A 17,736-nucleotide genomic window follows, 5' to 3' on the forward strand; every position below is an offset into this window, starting at 1 on the left:
GTCGGGTGGTGTTAACCTCTGTGCCTATATGATTTTGGTTTAATATAGAAAAACAAATGTAGCCATGTGGTAAAAATGGTACAGGCATACCTCGCATTAACGTACGCAATGGGACTGGAGCATGTATGTAAAGCGAAAATGTACTGTACGTAAGTCATCATATACGTGCATAACTGATGTAAATAACACATGTGTAACATGCTCTATAGTCTCCCCGCTTGCGCACAGCTTCGGTACAGGTAGGGAGCCGGTATTGCTGTTCAGGACGTGCTGACAGATGCATGCGTGAGCTGCCGTTTGCCTATTGGGCGATATGTACTTACTCGCGAGTGTACTTAAAGTGAGTGTCCTTAAACCGGGGTATGCCTGTATACAGTTCTCTCTCATGCTGGCAGTAAACCTGGTAAATATACAGGGTTGCCAGCATCAATCATGGAGGTTTGCCCTCACACCCTGGTGAGGTGTCATATGTACATGAGGGGAGTGTTAACAGACCCTGTGTCCATTGTTAGTGACACAGGAGGTGGAGCTATTCCCTGTTTTATATAAGACACAGCACTGTCTAAAGTTAGTAGATCAGTTATGGCTGATGTTTAAGTTCAATGTCAAGTGTGTTAATTAAGTGATTCTACAGCAAGTAGTGAGACCTGCAGCAGTAAGGCTGGCAGGGCCTACACTGTGTCCAGGGACCTGGCACAGGTGGTGATCTCCCTGAGGGGAGAGGTGATCCAACTCCATTGGGAGGGCAGATCTTCTGAGAGGAGAGCACTGAAGAAGATTGAGCGGCTAAGCTGTTTGCTGCGAGGGGCAGTCTGCCTATACCACCAATAAAGATGCCCTTGTTCACAAGAACCCCAATGTGTGAGTGTGAAGTTACTCCACAGAGGATGGCACCACAGAGGAGTTCCTCATCAGAACAATCTCCTTGCGGACGCAGAGATCCTGATGAGGTGGAGGCGCTGCACTGTATGTAGGTAGGACTCACGCACACTACCTCAGCTGCCTGTCTGGGTTGACATTCCCCATACACCATCATGCGGGAGACTCAGGAGTCCTGTTGCCAACAGGTGCACCATCAGATACGACCATGTAATGGGGACTGGTTAGACCACAGGGGCCAATGTGAGATTGGGTGGGTCAGGAAGGTCCAGAAAATCCGTTACATTTGGAGGCGCTGCTGAGATACCTGTCAACAGGACAGGCTTTTGCTAGGCACACAAAGTAAAAGTGCGCAACAACAATAAATAAGTGACGTGATAAATGTGATACAATGGAATAGGTGACCTTGTGTAAAATTGAAGTATATGGAGCATCTGCAGCTGTGACACCAGGGAAGGCTCTAGTCCCCCCTATAAGCACACAAAAAAACAAAGAACACAGCGCACAACGCTCATAGTGCATTAAATGATATCTTTAGTAACCAAAATAAGGAGGTAAGTATTGTGCGTACATTTAAATAAAATTAAACAAGCATTTCAGGGTTATTGTTACCCAAACACCAACGGACGCCCGTGATGGTCTCGTGGCGCTCTCCTTCTCACTCCAACAACCTCGGTGTAGGGCCTGGACAATCTCCACTCCAATCACCGGTATTTCAGCCTCTCGCCTTGGGGTAAGGCTAGTGCAGTCTCAGCAGTCCAGAATGACCTCCGCTTGTGTGCGCAATGCCCGTCACTGCATAGGTCTCGTTTGCAATGGAGCAGCGGAGCACACGCTGTTTGGCGTCCTGGTCGAGCACTTCCGGGTCTGTGACGTCATACAACCGCGAGAGTACGTCGCGAGTCTGCAGAACACCGGACCGGTTCTCTGGGAGTGCTGGGTTATAGAGGGTTCGCAAAGTTCTTAGTCCAACGCGTTTTGAAACCGCATGGGTCTCTTCATCAGGGAATAAAGACTAATCAGTCTATTGGCATTTAAATACCCCTCGTGCGTCACTAGTTGGTCCCTCCATTAAGGGTTTAAACCAATCGCAACGTAGCGGGGAGGAGTCAAAGAGCTCCATAGCAACTGAGAATGCATCCTAACAAAACAAACTAAAATCAACTTTATTTATACACATATTGACAAACAATTTATAAACGGTGGCTCTAAAATAAAGAAAAAAGAATTAGTACACACTTATATAAACAGATGCGTTTGAACATATGTGGTGATTTGAAAAACCACCAACCTAATGATATTTGAAAAGGAAGCACGAGCTAAAAAAATCATTGGATAGCTTAAAACCATAAAATACAGTTAATAGAAAAATTTAAAAATTAAAATGAATATTTTGTAAAAAAAGCCAGCTCAAAATATGGATATTGTATGTAAATACATAACCTAGCTACATCACCCGTAAGAGATGGTCAGTAGAGGGACCATATATCTATATCCTCATTGAGGCCTCCCGGATATAATGTGCCCAATTTATATATCCAGAAAGTCTCTTGAAAGGATAAATCCTTAACCCTATCCCCACCCCTTCTGCTCTTAGGGACATGTTTAATACCTTTAAAGCGCAGGGACATGGGGTCTTTATTATGGTGTAAGGCATAGTGCTTGGAGAGGCTATGGGTTAACAGACCATTCTTTATGTTTCGTATATGTTCTTGTATGCGTGTTTTTAATTGGCGCTTAGTGCGCCCTACATAGAACAAGCCACAGGGGCATTCAATTAAGTATACAATATGATCCGAATTACAATTGATAAAATCTGATATTTCATAAATTTCCTCAGTTTTAGGACAGGCAAAGGTTTTTCTATTAGAGTGTAAGTGTTTACACACTGAGCATTTTCCACATTTGAAGTTTCCACAAGGTTTTTTTAGTATTTAACCATCTATTTTCTCCCACAGGTACAGTTTTGATATTAATGTCACTGGGGGACAGAGCATTTTTTAGATTTTTTGCTCTTCTATATATGAACCTTGGGAACTTAGAAATGTGTGTCCCCAAAATTGGGTCATTTGACAGGATTGACCAGTGCTTTTTTACAATCTTCTCTATATATGAAGTCATCGAGTTAAAATTTGTAATAAAGGCAACATTACATTTTTCTTCACTTATAGTTTGTTTCTTTTGTTGTTTGATTTTTGGAACTAGCATTTGTTTTCTATCTATTTTTCTCACCCTATCAAGATCATCAGTAAGTTTTTTGAGGGGATAACCTCTTTCTAGGAATCTTGAGGTTAAGTCACCAGCCTGTTTTTCAAAGTCTGAGTCCAAACTACAGTTTTTTCTCAACCTGTAAAATTGGCCCCCAGGTATATTCTGAATCCAAGATTTTTTATGGTTACTTGAGGCCATCAGGAGGTTATTTGAATCCACATCCTTGAAATGGGTTTTACTTATAAGGTTCCCCTCATCAGACACCCTCAAGTTCAAATCCAAGAAGTTAATTTCCTTGACACTGTGTACGCACAATACTTACCTCCTTATTTTGGTTACTAAAGATATCATTTAATGCACTATGAGCGTTGTGCGCTGTGTTCTTTGTTTTTTTGTGTGCTTATAGGGGGGACTAGAGCCTTCCCTGGTGTCACAGCTGCAGACGCTCCATATACTTCAATTTTACACAAGGTCACCTATTCCATTGTATCACATTTATCACGTCACTTATTTATTGTTGTTGCGCACTTTTACTTTGTTCACCTTTTTCACTACTCTATTGCTCTTGGTGCTGCACACTTTCATTTCTACCTGTCACCTCTCCTCCAATATGGTGTGGAGTTTGGTAAACTGCAGACAGAAACGTGATGTTAATTTTGATTTATTATTCTCTGACAACCATGTAGTGGTCCCTGAGATTGAGGAAACGAGGGGTTCAGTTGAGAAGCATTTTAAAGTTTTAGAACAATTACTCTTGACCGAAAATAAATTGTATCTTGAAAAAAGAACAATTCAAAAATATGTAGAATGTGATAGGGCCCCTAGAGGCCTACGTATTAAAAAACTACCCACTTTCGGTAAAGATGATGCACATTTCATGAAGGAGTGGAACAGAATTTTGGATGACTGTTCCATGGCCCTCATGAAACTAATTATCTATGAAAGAACCAAGTCATTAAAAATTATTGATAAAGAGGTAACAGATGTGATTAAATTACTTGAGCCACTTGTAATAGAACATGATTGCTCAGAATTAGAGCATGACCTCCGCATGAAGCTCGAGCATGCGGAGGGGGAAATTTTGAAGAAGAAGCACGAAAAATTTTATAGGGATAAGTCTGATTATGACAATAACAGACAGAGAAATTGGGCGAAAGATATAGAGAGGGGTAGACCCTCCAAAACTCAATCTCAAAATAGAGAAGGCAAGGATTCTTCCTATTTACAGAATAGAGCAAACAATACACAGAGATATCCAAACCCCAATTTCCACCCTGCCAATAGAGGATGGGAGAATCAATACTATGGGGAGAGAAGAGGTCCCCCTAGATTTGATGAACACTTCCCTCCGCCTAGACATGAAGGGCATTTTAGGAATCCCAATTATAAAGGGAGGAATTATATTCCCAATTTTAGATATGGCCAGAGGGAATTTGATACACACAGGGATAATAGGCCCTACACACCTAGTGCCAAAACCCAATCACCAGCCCAGCACTCCCCGTCTTCTTTTTTGGATTCAGTCAGGAAAAGACTTTTAGATCCACAAAAGAAGGGGGAGTGCGTGGAAACCTCCCAAAGACCCCGGTTAGGGGAGAAAAAGAAAAGAACCCTACCAGAAGAGGAAGTAGAGGAGGGGCCAGAATTAAAGAAAAGAGGCTACGAGAAAGATGTGTGACATCTCCCTCTCTAGGAATTTTTAATTTATCCTCAGTTATTTTAACCACTGATCAAAAAAAAGGTTCTAGACAGGGGTTTGACCTTTCCACGCTCATGCTTACCGAACTCATTCCAATTATACACTGACCTCCAAAAATTTATGCGAAACCTCACATTAAAAAGGCATTTTATTAAATTAGATATGGAAGGTAATGAAGTTCTAAATCAAACAGGAGTGTCTATTGTCCCACCTGAGGTTGTTATAGGTGAGAATATAGAACCTATACAAAGCTTGAGGCACACTCATTTTAAGGGGAAATCAAAATTTTACCCCTCCCACTCGAAAGGGCATCATGTTGAGACTTTTTTCAACATGGTGAATAATGACTTCACTCTATTGAGTAACAACATGAAGTCGAGTGACATAAAGCATAAACTCACTAAAAAAGAAACGCTAGCATTAAAATTCTTAAAGGAGAATAATAATTTGATAATTAGACAAGCGGATAAGGGAGGTGGTGTCGTTCTACAGAACCGAAAGGACTATGAAGGAGAAGCTTTGCGACTCCTGAATGACACCACTTCATACTCTAGGCTTAAAAAAGATCCAACCTTGGACTTTCTAAATTTACTTAAAACTTTATTAGATCAAGCATTAAACTCTGGTGTTATCACCAAGACTGAGTATGAATTTCTGTTCACCAGCTCCCCCAAAATCCCGATATTTTATCACCTCCCCAAAACCCACAAATCAATAACAAATCCCCCAGGCAGACCGATAATTTCGGGAATAAATAGTCTAACAGCCAACTTATCACAGTATGTTGACCACTTTTTGCAGCCCTATGTCGAAAAACTCCCTTCCCATCTAAGGGATTCCACGTCATTGCTCAACTTGCTACAAAATATAGAGTGGAAAGATTCGTACAGGTGGTTAACATGTGACGTGCAGGCCCTATACACTAATATACCACATCAAGAGGGCCTAGCATCCGTAAAAAAAATTCTATCTGGCGACGCTGAATTACATGATTTGACCAAAACTTCATCCTGGATTCCATCCATTTCATTCTGAAGCATAATTATTTTATGTTTCTGGAGGAATTTTTCCTACAGGTTTGCGGAACTGCTATGGGCACTAGATTTGCCCCCAGTTTCGCAAACCTGTACATGGGAGAATGGGAGCATAATTGCATCCTTAATAATAATCCCTTTAGAGGAAATATCATCATTTGGCGTCGCTTTATAGACGACATTATATGTCTGTGGGAAGGGGACCAATTATCTGTAAGTCTTTTTTTGAAGTATATAAATAATAACAATAGAAACTTGACCTTCACCCATGTGGAAAGTGTCAAGGAAATTAACTTCTTGGATTTGAACTTGAGGGTGTCTGATGAGGGGAACCTTATAAGTAAAACCCATTTCAAGGATGTGGATTCAAATAACCTCCTGATGGCCTCAAGTAACCATAAAAAATCTTGGATTCAGAATATACCTGGGGGCCAATTTTACAGGTTGAGAAAAAACTGTAGTTTGGACTCAGACTTTGAAAAACAGGCTGGTGACTTAACCTCAAGATTCCTAGAAAGAGGTTATCCCCTCAAAAAACTTACTGATGATCTTGATAGGGTGAGAAAAATAGATAGAAAACAAATGCTAGTTCCAAAAATCAAACAACAAAAGAAACAAACTATAAGTGAAGAAAAATGTAATGTTGCCTTTATTACAAATTTTAACTCGATGACTTCATATATAGAGAAGATTGTAAAAAAGCACTGGTCAATCCTGTCAAATGACCCAATTTTGGGGACACACATTTCTAAGTTCCCAAGGTTCATATATAGAAGAGCAAAAAATCTAAAAAATGCTCTGTCCCCCAGTGACATTAATATCAAAACTGTACCTGTGGGAGAAAATAGATGGTTAAATACTAAAAAAACCTTGTGGAAACTTCAAATGTGGAAAATGCTCAGTGTGTAAACACTTACACTCTAATAGAAAAACCTTTGCCTGTCCTAAAACTGAGGAAATTTATGAAATATCAGATTTTATCAATTGTAATTCGGATCATATTGTATACTTAATTGAATGCCCCTGTGGCTTGTTCTATGTAGGGCGCACTAAGCGCCAATTAAAAACACGCATACAAGAACATATACGAAACATAAAGAATGGTCTGTTAACCCATAGCCTCTCCAAGCACTATGCCTTACACCATAATAAAGACCCCATGTCCCTGCGCTTTAAAGGTATTAAACATGTCCCTAAGAGCAGAAGGGGCGGGGATAGGGTTAAGGATTTATCCTTTCAAGAGACTTTCTGGATATATAAATTGGGCACATTATATCCGGGAAGCCTCAATGAGGATATAGATATATGGTCCCTCTACTGACCATCTCTTACGGGTGATGTAGCTAGGTTATGTATTTACATACAATATCCATATTTTGAGCTGGCTTTTTTTACAAAATATTCATTTTAATTTTTAAATTTTTCTATTAACTGTATTTTATGGTTTTAAGCTATCCAATGATTTTTTAGCTCGTGCTTCCTTTTCAAATATCATTAGGTTGGTGGTTTTTCAAATCACCACATATGTTCAAACGCATCTGTTTATATAAGTGTGTACTAATTCTTTTTTCTTTATTTTAGAGCCACCGTTTATAAATTGTTTGTCAATATGTGTATAAATAAAGTTGATTTTAGTTTGTTTTGTTAGGATGCATTCTCAGTTGCTATGGAGCTCTTTGACTCCTCCCCGCTACGTTGCGATTGGTTTAAACCCTTAATGGAGGGACCAACTAGTGACGCACGAGGGGTATTTAAATGCCAATAGACTGATTAGTCTTTATTCCCTGATGAAGAGACCCATGCGGTTTCGAAACGCGTTGGACTAAGAACTTTGCGAACCCTCTATAACCCAGCACTCCCAGAGAACCGGTCCGGTGTTCTGCAGACTCGCGACGTACTCTCGCGGTTGTATGACGTCACAGACCCGGAAGTGCTCGACCAGGACGCCAAACAGCGTGTGCTCCACTGCTCCGTTGCAAACGAGACCTATGCAGTGACGGGCATTGCGCACACAAGCGGAGGTCATTCTGGACTGCTGAGACTGCACTAGCCTTACCCCAAGGCGAGAGGCTGAAATACCGGCGATTGGAGTGGAGATTGTCCAGGCCCTACACCGAGGTTGTTGGAGTGAGAAGGAGAGAGCCACGAGACCATCACGGGCGTCCGTTGGTGTTTGGGTAACAATAACCCTGAAATGCTTGTTTAATTTTATTTAAATGTACGCACAATACTTACCTCCTTATTTTGGTTACTAAAGATATCATTTAATGCACTATGAGCGTTGTGCGCTGTGTTCTTTGTTTTTTTTTTGCTAGGCACACTGGGAAACAGGAGAGTGCATGCTGCCAGTCAGTGCTGTATTGGGACGGAACCTAGGGGTAGTCAGGGGACTGATGGAGTTGTCAGTCCGCAGGGACGACCTGGGAGCCTGGAAGGAGTTAGGGGTCTGGAGACAGGGCTATAGCTGTCCTAGTCACCTTGAGGTAGTGCTAGTTGGTAGGATGCCTGAAGGGATAGCCTGTTAACGAGGTCAGAAATCCTGGAGAGGGTCTGCGCTAGGCTGACCAACAGTAGGTAGACGCCCTAGTACTGCATGGAGAAGCCAGAGTACTCTAGCCCATTCCAGACCACTTACCACAGTCAGCACATACTGGAGAGAAAGGAGAGACACAGCATACACAGAGAGAGTGAGCCTAGCCTGAGGTAGTGCAACACGAGTCAGACCTACATTAGGTACACTAGGTGGTGCATCGGGCAATCTTTATTGTATCGGTATGGCAGCTGCCCCGCAGAGAGGACCTCCATGTACAATAACAGCAAATACAGTAATCAAATGGCGACTGCAAGAATGGAGGATCCGCGCGGCGCGGAAGGTGCAAGATGGCGGACGGAGACCGATGGAGGGAGCGCACGTGGTGTGCGTTCCACGGAAGAGCAAGCTACTGAAGTGACTTTGGCTAGCCTGCTGTGGAGTGGCGCGAAAGCGGTGGCCACGCCGTTTTGGTCCTGCCTAGGACCGCGGGGTACTTCCCCGGAGGACAGTATGGAGGACATTGTAGTGGTGTGTGGTGGAGATGAAGGATCTGCTTGCCAGACGGCGAGCAACACACAAAAAGCTACCTCAGTTGCTAAAGTGATTGGCAATGTAAACCAAAATGGCGGTTCCCGCTTCTCTGGGAGACCGCGTGGGCTGGATGCAGAAAATGCTACAAATGAAAAGATTGCAGAAACTTGGCCGGGAGTGGCGCCAAAAGGAAAACCCCACCCTGATGGGAGGTATAGCGCGAAAGCTGTGGCCGTGCCCTCATGGACAGTAACAAGCTCAGCCCCAGTGCTGGGTCACCCTGTGAACTTGTGGGACCCTCCTCTAATATCAACCAGGGGAGTGGTTTCCAGCTTTGTCAAATGAGGATGGAGCTGGTGGAGGGAGGAGTTAACAAACCAGCCCCTGCCCTTCAGTTGCGAGGAACTGATCTACTCGGAAGACCACTGCAAAAAGTGTCTCCTGTGAGTAACATGGCCTGCAAAAGTGAAGAAGATTCGGACATTTCTGCCCATCCCTATTCAGCTCCAGGAGGCCTTCTGGTGCTCAGAGCTGGGGGGAAAGAGACTGTCAAATGTTTGTGCATGCAGTGTCGGTTGCCCGGTGGTTCTGTCAGTACCACGTCCAGATGCCCGCAATGCGGCATCCATTATTTATGGGCTGTGCAACCATTTGTGCCCGAACAGACCGTGGAGGCGGGGCGGACACAGCCATGCTGACGGCTGAAGCCCTGCGTGCGGCCGGGAGAGAACCTGTGGATCCCGGAGAATGGGGATCGCTCCTCATGATAAAGACAGAGCCGGAGGAGAAAGGGGCCTGTAAGTGAGGTGAAAACCGAGAACCTCATCAGCGGTCCCCGATGGGAGTGCCACTCCCTGAGTCGGAGTTCGACTCCTCGGACGAGGAGCAAGTGACCCCGACACCGGTGGTGACGCACCTACCGGCGGACCACTACAGCGGTGCTGCGAAAGAACCGGCACTTACCTGTGTCGCGGCGGAGCGGAGTCTCGTGTCACCGGTGCAGAAACAACCTGAGAGGCGGAGTCCCACGGTCGTGGTGACCGGCGGAGCGGACGGCGGAGAAGGAACCATCCCGCGCCGACGGAGCGGTAAGCGACATCCTTGCCCTCCCCAGGCGCCGGTGGTGGCAACGGCGGAGAAAGGCCTAGTCCGGGCCCAAGCGGAGCGGAGAGCAGAACCATCACTTCCGGCGGCGGATGTCGTTCTGGAGGAAGAGGTTCCGGTTGGGAACCCAACGCAAGATGGCGGCGGCGAGTCCCGTGAGATCCATGACATCACTTACGGTGGGCACAGCGTAGCCGGATGGAAGATGGCGGCATCCTTGCGACTGAGTAGCCTGGATCCGGGAAGAGCTGGCAGGCCCTGCGGAAGCCTGGGAGCAGCAAAACGGGATAACCAGAGGGCCAGTCTGATGGCACCGGGCAAGGTAGCGGAGAGATGCGGGTCGTAGCCCCGAGGATGCCTGCCGTATTTTCCTATGCCCAACCCCCGGCCATAGTTAAAGCCCCGACCCCTGACACTTTTTCCTACGGGTCCCCGTCGAGCCAAGGGTTGTCTGGGGGGTCCCAAGCCACTTCAGATGAAAGGACTGGGGAGAACTTGGACTATGGGGAATGTTTTACGTGGGAAGACGGGTCGGGTGGGGGAAGGTATATGCGACAGGTGTCCTGTTCGAGTGATTGCCCTAGTTCTATCAGCGTTAAGGTTACCAGTTGGGGTACAATTCCAGGTCATCTGGCACCTTAGGGGTATCCTCTGGCGGGGAGTTAGAGGAAGGTGAAGGCACCGTAGCGGTAACCGAGGAGGTTAGGGAAACCAGGTGATGGGCACCCAATGTTGAAGGGTATGAGGCATGGCTAGATCGCACCAGGTTTATCCTAAGGAGAGAAGGGGTTGTGGATTACTGGTGGGCACCAGGGGAATTCACGGAGGAGGCTCGTCTGGAGGAATTGAGACTGAGGTGGTAAGATATCAGTTCGGGGGTAGTGGACCCCAAGGTATCAGGCAGGTTACGGGACCCTGTAGAACCCTCTGAACCCTTATCGTGGGTGCTGCCAGGTAAAGCAGGCAACGCCAGGTTGATTAGGACGAGCAGGGCTGAGAGGGCCATAGTGACAAGATACAAGAAGTCCCACGGGTTGGAGTACCCTTTTGTCCCTGAACCTCTAATGCAGGAGATAGAGGACCAAAGGCATGGGTGGTTAAGGGAGACCATAGAGGAGTATATCCGGACCAAGGGTGGAGGATTCTCTGCTCACAAGATGGAAGAGCGAATTTCTCAACTAATGAAGGTATGGAGCATTGGGCACAATGTATACATGCATAAGGTAGAGTACCGTCCGGAGAATGGGTTACCCCGGGACTACAGCGTGACAGTTAAGGATAATGCTGGGCGGGAGGTAAAGAAGCCAGACCCTAAGCACTGTAAAAAAAGAGAGAGGTACCGGCGCCTAATAAGTCCAAAAAATATATTGGAAACCTGGATGTCCAGTAGAAATAGTCCCAGTCCCAAGATGATCTAGAGTCACTAAATCTTTGGGTGCTCCGTTAGGACTTCATGCAGGGGAAGTGGAACATGAAACGAAAAAAGAGATATTTAGTGCAACACAGCTACACAAATTATACAGACATAGATTTGCTAACTGGCTGACACAAGGTGACAAGACAAACTGACACAACTAGACAAACAACACGAAAGCAAAGCTAATGATAAAAGTTAATTTATTATAACTAGAATGAGATAGTAGGACAAATAGCTGATGAGCCGCTCCGGTGGGTTAAAACCTAGATAACACTCACAGGACGGCAGATGTAGATTCGCATTAGACCAAGGTGAGCTGGTTGCCACGTGTTGGGGGTTCGCAGGGTGTCCCGGGATGCCGTGCACTCCTTCTGTTTCTCCTTGCTTGCAATGACCGGAAATGACGTCTCCGTCGTACCGAAACCGGTAGGGACGTCGCCGGATGTGACGTCAAGGACTGGCAATCTCCAGTGAAGCCGCAGGGAAACGGCAATCCGTACCTCCTTGCCCCTAAGTCGCTCAACCAAGGCACTCAGCGATTGTACTGCTTGTACTTCTAATCAGCCAAAATGTCCAAATAAGAATAAAATAGCCCTACGCGTTTCGTGTGTCTAAACACACTTCCTCAGGGGAATCAAGTGATGGCAGTGAAGCCAGGTATAAATATCCTCAACTTGGCTCTGATTGGTCTGTCAATCAGGGCAATCATGCGGATATACCAATTGGCATAGTAAATCACTGTCATTTGATTCAGCTTTGCATTGACATAAAACATAAGTAACTTATCACAACATTACACATAACATAAAAACAGATGAAAATAATAAAATAATATGATTAATACCAATGGTATTATTATTTTATTATTTTATTATTTTCAGCTCACCTTGTTCTAATGCGAATCTACATCTGCCGTCCTGTGAGTGTTATCTAGGTTTTAACCCACCGGAGCGGCTCATCAGCTATTTGTCCTACTATCTCATTCTAGTTATAATAAATTAACTTTTATCATTAGCTTTGCTTTAGTGTTGTTTGTCTAGTTGTGTCTGTTTGTCTTGTCACCTTGTGTCAGCCAGTTAGCAAATCTATGTCTGTATAATTTGTGTAGCTGTGTTGCACTAAATATCTCTTTTTTCGTTTCATGTTCCACTTCCCCTGCATGAAGTCCTAACGGAGCACCCAAAGATTTAGTGACTCTAGATCATCTTGGGACTGGGACTATTTCTACTGGACATCCAGGTTTCCAATATATTTTTTGGACTTATTAGGCGCCGGTACCTCTCTCTTTTTTATGCTGTCTTATCTGATTGTACCATCAGTATTCACCAGGCTGCCTATCTACCATTAGGGCTCACCCTCATAGTAGGGTACAGTGTCATATATCCTATTAGCGCTTATTTACATCACCTTTCTTTCCAGACCCTAGGCACTATTATTAGGTACAGAAGATTATGGGGTCCTGTGGACGGACGTTCACAGAGGTACACAATTAGGAGGCTTTATAATGTGAAATTATAATAGGCTTTATTGTGCCTTTTCCTTTTCATCAGGAAAATTATCCAAACACAGGGGGGGGGAACAAAGCTTCCATTCACTTGGGAGTATTTCTAGTGAAACATTATGCAATAATTCACATCTCCCTTAGTCAAGCAGTTCTCACAGCCCCAAAACATGTAACATGAAATAAGCAGATAAAGCAGTCTCTTAAGAATAAAAGTCTTATCTGTTTCTTGGAGGGAAAATCTCACTTCCTGGTTCAGCTTCAGGTGTAGTAGTTTTCCCTGTGTCTTGAATTCAGCTCTGCTGTGCAGAGCTCAAGACCGGTCAGCTCCAGAGATCGGGTTTCTTTTGGTCAGTCTCTCCTGGGACTCAAGAACCTCTGCTCTGTCTCTCCAAAGGTCAGCTCTCAGTCAGAGCTAGGGAGGAGGTACTTCCTGTCTCAAAGGCAGGCTTTTTCTACTACCTGTAATCAGGCAGGTGGTGCTAGTTAATTTGCTACCAGCAGTTAACCACCACACTGCTGGATTAGAGGCACCTTTGTGAACAGGGATAAGTCCCCTGTTACATACCTCCCCTGTTTGTGGGAAGCTCGGGCTTACCACGGCCAAAGCCCATCCTTCCAATCTCATTCGAGATCTTTCTGTGACTTGAATGAGAGTGGATGGAGGAAGAGAACCCTCTGTCCCGCTGGGATTGGAGCCCTTTCTTCAGTTTATTTTTGTCTCCTCCCGAAGGTGCTTGAGATCAGCACTCCTCAGTCGCTCGAGGAGGACTTTTTCCACGTAAAGTCTTTTTATCGCGTGCGTGGTCATGAGATTTCTGTTGTGTCGGGCACTCCTCTTTTTATAGACAAAGTGTATGGCAACAGTTGTAGAGCAGTTAGGACTAGCCCTTAGAGTTTTCTGCTCTTCTCCACACCACGGAGTCGCCAGTTCAGCTTCTTTGGGACTGAGTTGCACCTCCACCTCCTTTTCCAGAGAACGTCCTATTTTTTCAGCTTCCTCAGCTAAGGATTCTTCTGGCTTTGATTCTGCACTCCTACCTCTGTTTGTTGCCTGTTGGGCAGCTGTAGGTTTGGCTAGTGCTTTCTTAGGTGGCTGTATTAGAGTCTCCTTCATATTCTGGAGCTCCATAATTTATGTTGTCAAGGTTGCCGCTGCGTCTGTTTCCTCCTTGGTGTACTGACTCAAGGGAATGGAACAGTCTCTCTGTCTCTCCAGCTCTTGCTCCAGTTTCTGAGCCTTCTCACGCTCCCTCTCATACAGAGTCACCTGGTATCGAAGCTCCGCCTCCAATGATGCTCTGAAGACATGCAGCGTGGCCTGTAGCTCCTCATACTGCTCTGTGGGGACGTACTGGGTATTCAGACGTTCCTGCAGCACTTGTACCTCTTTAGCAGCCTGCAGCTTTTCTTCCTGCAGCGTTTGCTGCTTCTCCTCAGCATACTGGAGGTGTGTACGCAGACCTTGCAGTTGGTTCTGCAGTCGGTGCTCTGCTTCAAACATTTCCTCTTTCAAAAGTTTATTTATTTCTTTAAGAGCCTGCAGCTCTTCATTCTTTCCCTTGACGTATTCTGTCAACTCAGAATTTTCTTTTTTCCATCTTAAATTTTCTCTTTTTTCAGTCTCTGTACTATTCAGGGCTTCCTTGCAGTCCACCTTCCATTTTTGCACATCTGCTTGGAGGCGGGCTGTCTCCTGGCGTGAAACTTCCATCTCCAGGTTTTAGTTCTGAAGCTCCTTCTGAGAGACTTTGAGATCTAAGTTAAGATGTAGGATAGTTTTCTTTGAAATGTCCAGCTCATCCGTGAGACTGTGTAGTTCCTTTCTGGAAACTTCCAGGTCTGTGCGGCAGCTTTTGGTCTCATGATGTGAGGCATCCAGTGCTCTGTGGAGTGTCTGAACCTCTTTCTGAGCTACGTCCACCTCTATCTGGACACTGTTGACCTCCTGTTGTGAGGCATTCAGCTCTATGCGAAGAGTGTGAACCTCTTGCTGGAAGACTGTCATCTGCTTCAATGCCTCCTCATACTTCCGCTTTAGCGTAGCCACCATTTTATCAGATTGGCTCTGCTTTTCATCCATGGCGGAAATAACAGCATTTGCAGTATCTAGCTCAGTCTTGAGATCGTCCAATTCTGTCCTGGCTGTAGAGTACATTGCGAGCACATTCTTCTGTAGCTCAGCATTATTTTTTCTCTCTCTTCCTAATTCTTCACATAGCAGATCACAGTCATGCCTGGCAATTTTCAGGGCGTCTTCAGGGCTGGTCAAGGGATCGTCACTCACTGGTTCCGGCTCCACTTCCCTGGGATGACTAGTTGAGGGTTCCTCACTGTTGGCACCGGACAGACACTTCTTTGGGGTACACGACTTCTGCCTTGGGCCCTCTGGATATTCGGTTAACCGTGGGATGAATTCTCCATTTTCTCTAGGCTGCAGGGCAACTCGGTCCCCCTTTTGTTTCACAGGATCTGCGGACGTGTCTGATCCTTCCACGGTAAGTGAAGAACTGCTTTTCTTTTTCTTTTTCTTCCTTTTTGATTTGGATGACACCGTCTCTTCAGGGATACTGGGGTCTCCATCTTAATTTGAAGTTTTAGCAGCTTCATTATATACGCCAGGCTTTTCTTGCAGCTGCTTTAACTGACAGAAATATTCGGTGATCCACTGCTCCCGCTCTGTCTCCTGCTGACCATATTCGTCATCAAAGGGAGCGGTCTTTTCTGTTCGTGCCGAGTTCAGGCACCCCCACCATTCTTGGGGTGTTTTGTGGGTGTGACTCGGTTCGGGTTCCCCGTAAGAGATGTCTTCCTCTTTATTGGACTGGAAGGGCCACTGTTTCGTGGGGTAGGGTTCATTACAGGAACGCTGCATCTTGTCCTCCATTTTTAGGCTATCAGGTGTAATTTTCTTCCTGACCTCAGGAGGCGCTATTGCAGCTGTTGCCACTGTATTTGCTAGAACCCCAAATTGTGGTAGTCCTACAGATGGGCATATTTTGCTTGTAGAGGTCGGCGCTCTCACAGGCATCTCTGTAGACTTTTCTTTCTTGGATAATTTTTTTTTTTTTTCAATATCAGCAGTACTGTGCATGCATTTTCTTTTATTTTTTTTATCAGGTATACAAGTTGTGCAGCGGCTAGGTAAAAAAAAGTCTATTTGCTATACACCATTTACTTGCTGGGTGCAATCCCTCCGCTTCAGCAACAGAATTTGGTTTTCTGCCTGAGTTCACTAATTTTCAGTCTCATCTTTGGGTGTTATGGCATTCACACTTCTCTCTTTGGGTGTCTGTTTTGCTCCCAAGATAATAGGCATACTTTTTTACTTGCAGAAAAAAACGCATTCTTTGCAGTGGACTATTTCTTTCATTCCCGGCAGGGTGACTCAACACTCAGCAATTGGCTTTGAAAAAACTTTTTCCTTTATAGGGCAATTTTATACTCAGCATTTGTTTGCTAAAAATTCCCCTGCTTCAGCACAGTCTTGTATCAATTTTCACACTTTTCTGCATATACTCCATTCACAGCTGGTAGTCCTATGCGGTGTGGCAACCTTTATCTGCAAAATCAGTACCACTCGTGGGTCACCATCTGTATTCACTGCTTCAGCGAAACTTTTGAAAACAACAAACACCTATCCCTTTTAAGGGCTGACTCACTTCTTGAACCCTGACTATGGCTGGAAGGCAAAACCCCTATTTCAATGACCATATTACGCTTTGTGATAGGCAAATAAAGTTTTAGCTGCTTCAGCAGTCTCTCTCCTCTTGGGATTGGGGTAAAGAGTCCATCTGTGTTTTTGTAAGTTTCAATGCAGTGCAAGTTTCAGTGCAGTGGTGTGTCCCTTTAATTCTGATCTCTGCTGCATGAGGTTTTTTTTTTTTTTTTCTAAGTTTCTCAGACTTGTTTGTAGGCAAAAAAGCATAACAAAAAATTTCACATAAAACTCTCCGGTCCTTTTTAACTACAAGGACACCTCTTGTCCCACCTCGGACACCATATGTGGACGGACGTTCACAGAGGTACACAATTAGGAGGCTTTATAATGGGAAGTTATAATAGGCTTTATTGTGCCTGTTCCTTTTCATCAGGAAAATTATCCAAACACAGGGGTGGGGAACAAAGCTTCCATTCACTTGGGAGTATTTCTAGTGAAACACTATGCAATAATTCACATCACCCTTAGTCAAGCAGTTCTCGCAGCCCCAAAACATATAACATGAAATAAGCATATATAAGCAGTCTCTTAAGAATAAAAGTCTTATCTGTTTCTTGGAGGGAAAATCTCACTTCCTGGTTCAGCTTCAGGTGTAGTAGTTTTCCCTGTGTCTTGAATTCAGCTCTGCTGTGCAGAGCTCAAGACCGGTCAGCTCCAGAGATCGGGTTTCTTTTGGTCAGTCTCTCCTGGGACTCAAGAACCTCTGCTCTGTCTCTCCAAAGGTCAGCTCTCAGTCAGAGCTAGGGAGGAGGTACTTCCTGTCTCAAAGGCAGGCTTTTTCTACTACCTGTAATCAGGCAGGTGGTGCTAGTTAATTTGCTACCAGCAGTTAACCACCACACTGCTGGATTAGAGGCACCTTTGTGAACAGGGATAAGTCCCCTGTTATAGGTCCGCTTCAGAAACAGTGCCAACTGCTGGCCAGCAGGCATTGTAGCTGTTAATATGTTATCATGAGAACTGTATGATGTAAATTTGTGAGATATAATGTTGTTTTGTTTTGCAGTGCTTCCTGGAAGAAGGTCTGACAAATTTAGGTTCCAGATGGGGCGTTGGGATTCCCCAGGGTGAGAATGTAGCCATGAAGTAAAAATGGTATACAGTTC

The sequence above is a fragment of the Ascaphus truei genome, chromosome 4, assembly GCF_040206685.1.
Source record: "Ascaphus truei isolate aAscTru1 chromosome 4, aAscTru1.hap1, whole genome shotgun sequence".
NCBI classification, from domain to species: Eukaryota; Metazoa; Chordata; class Amphibia; order Anura; family Ascaphidae; genus Ascaphus; species Ascaphus truei.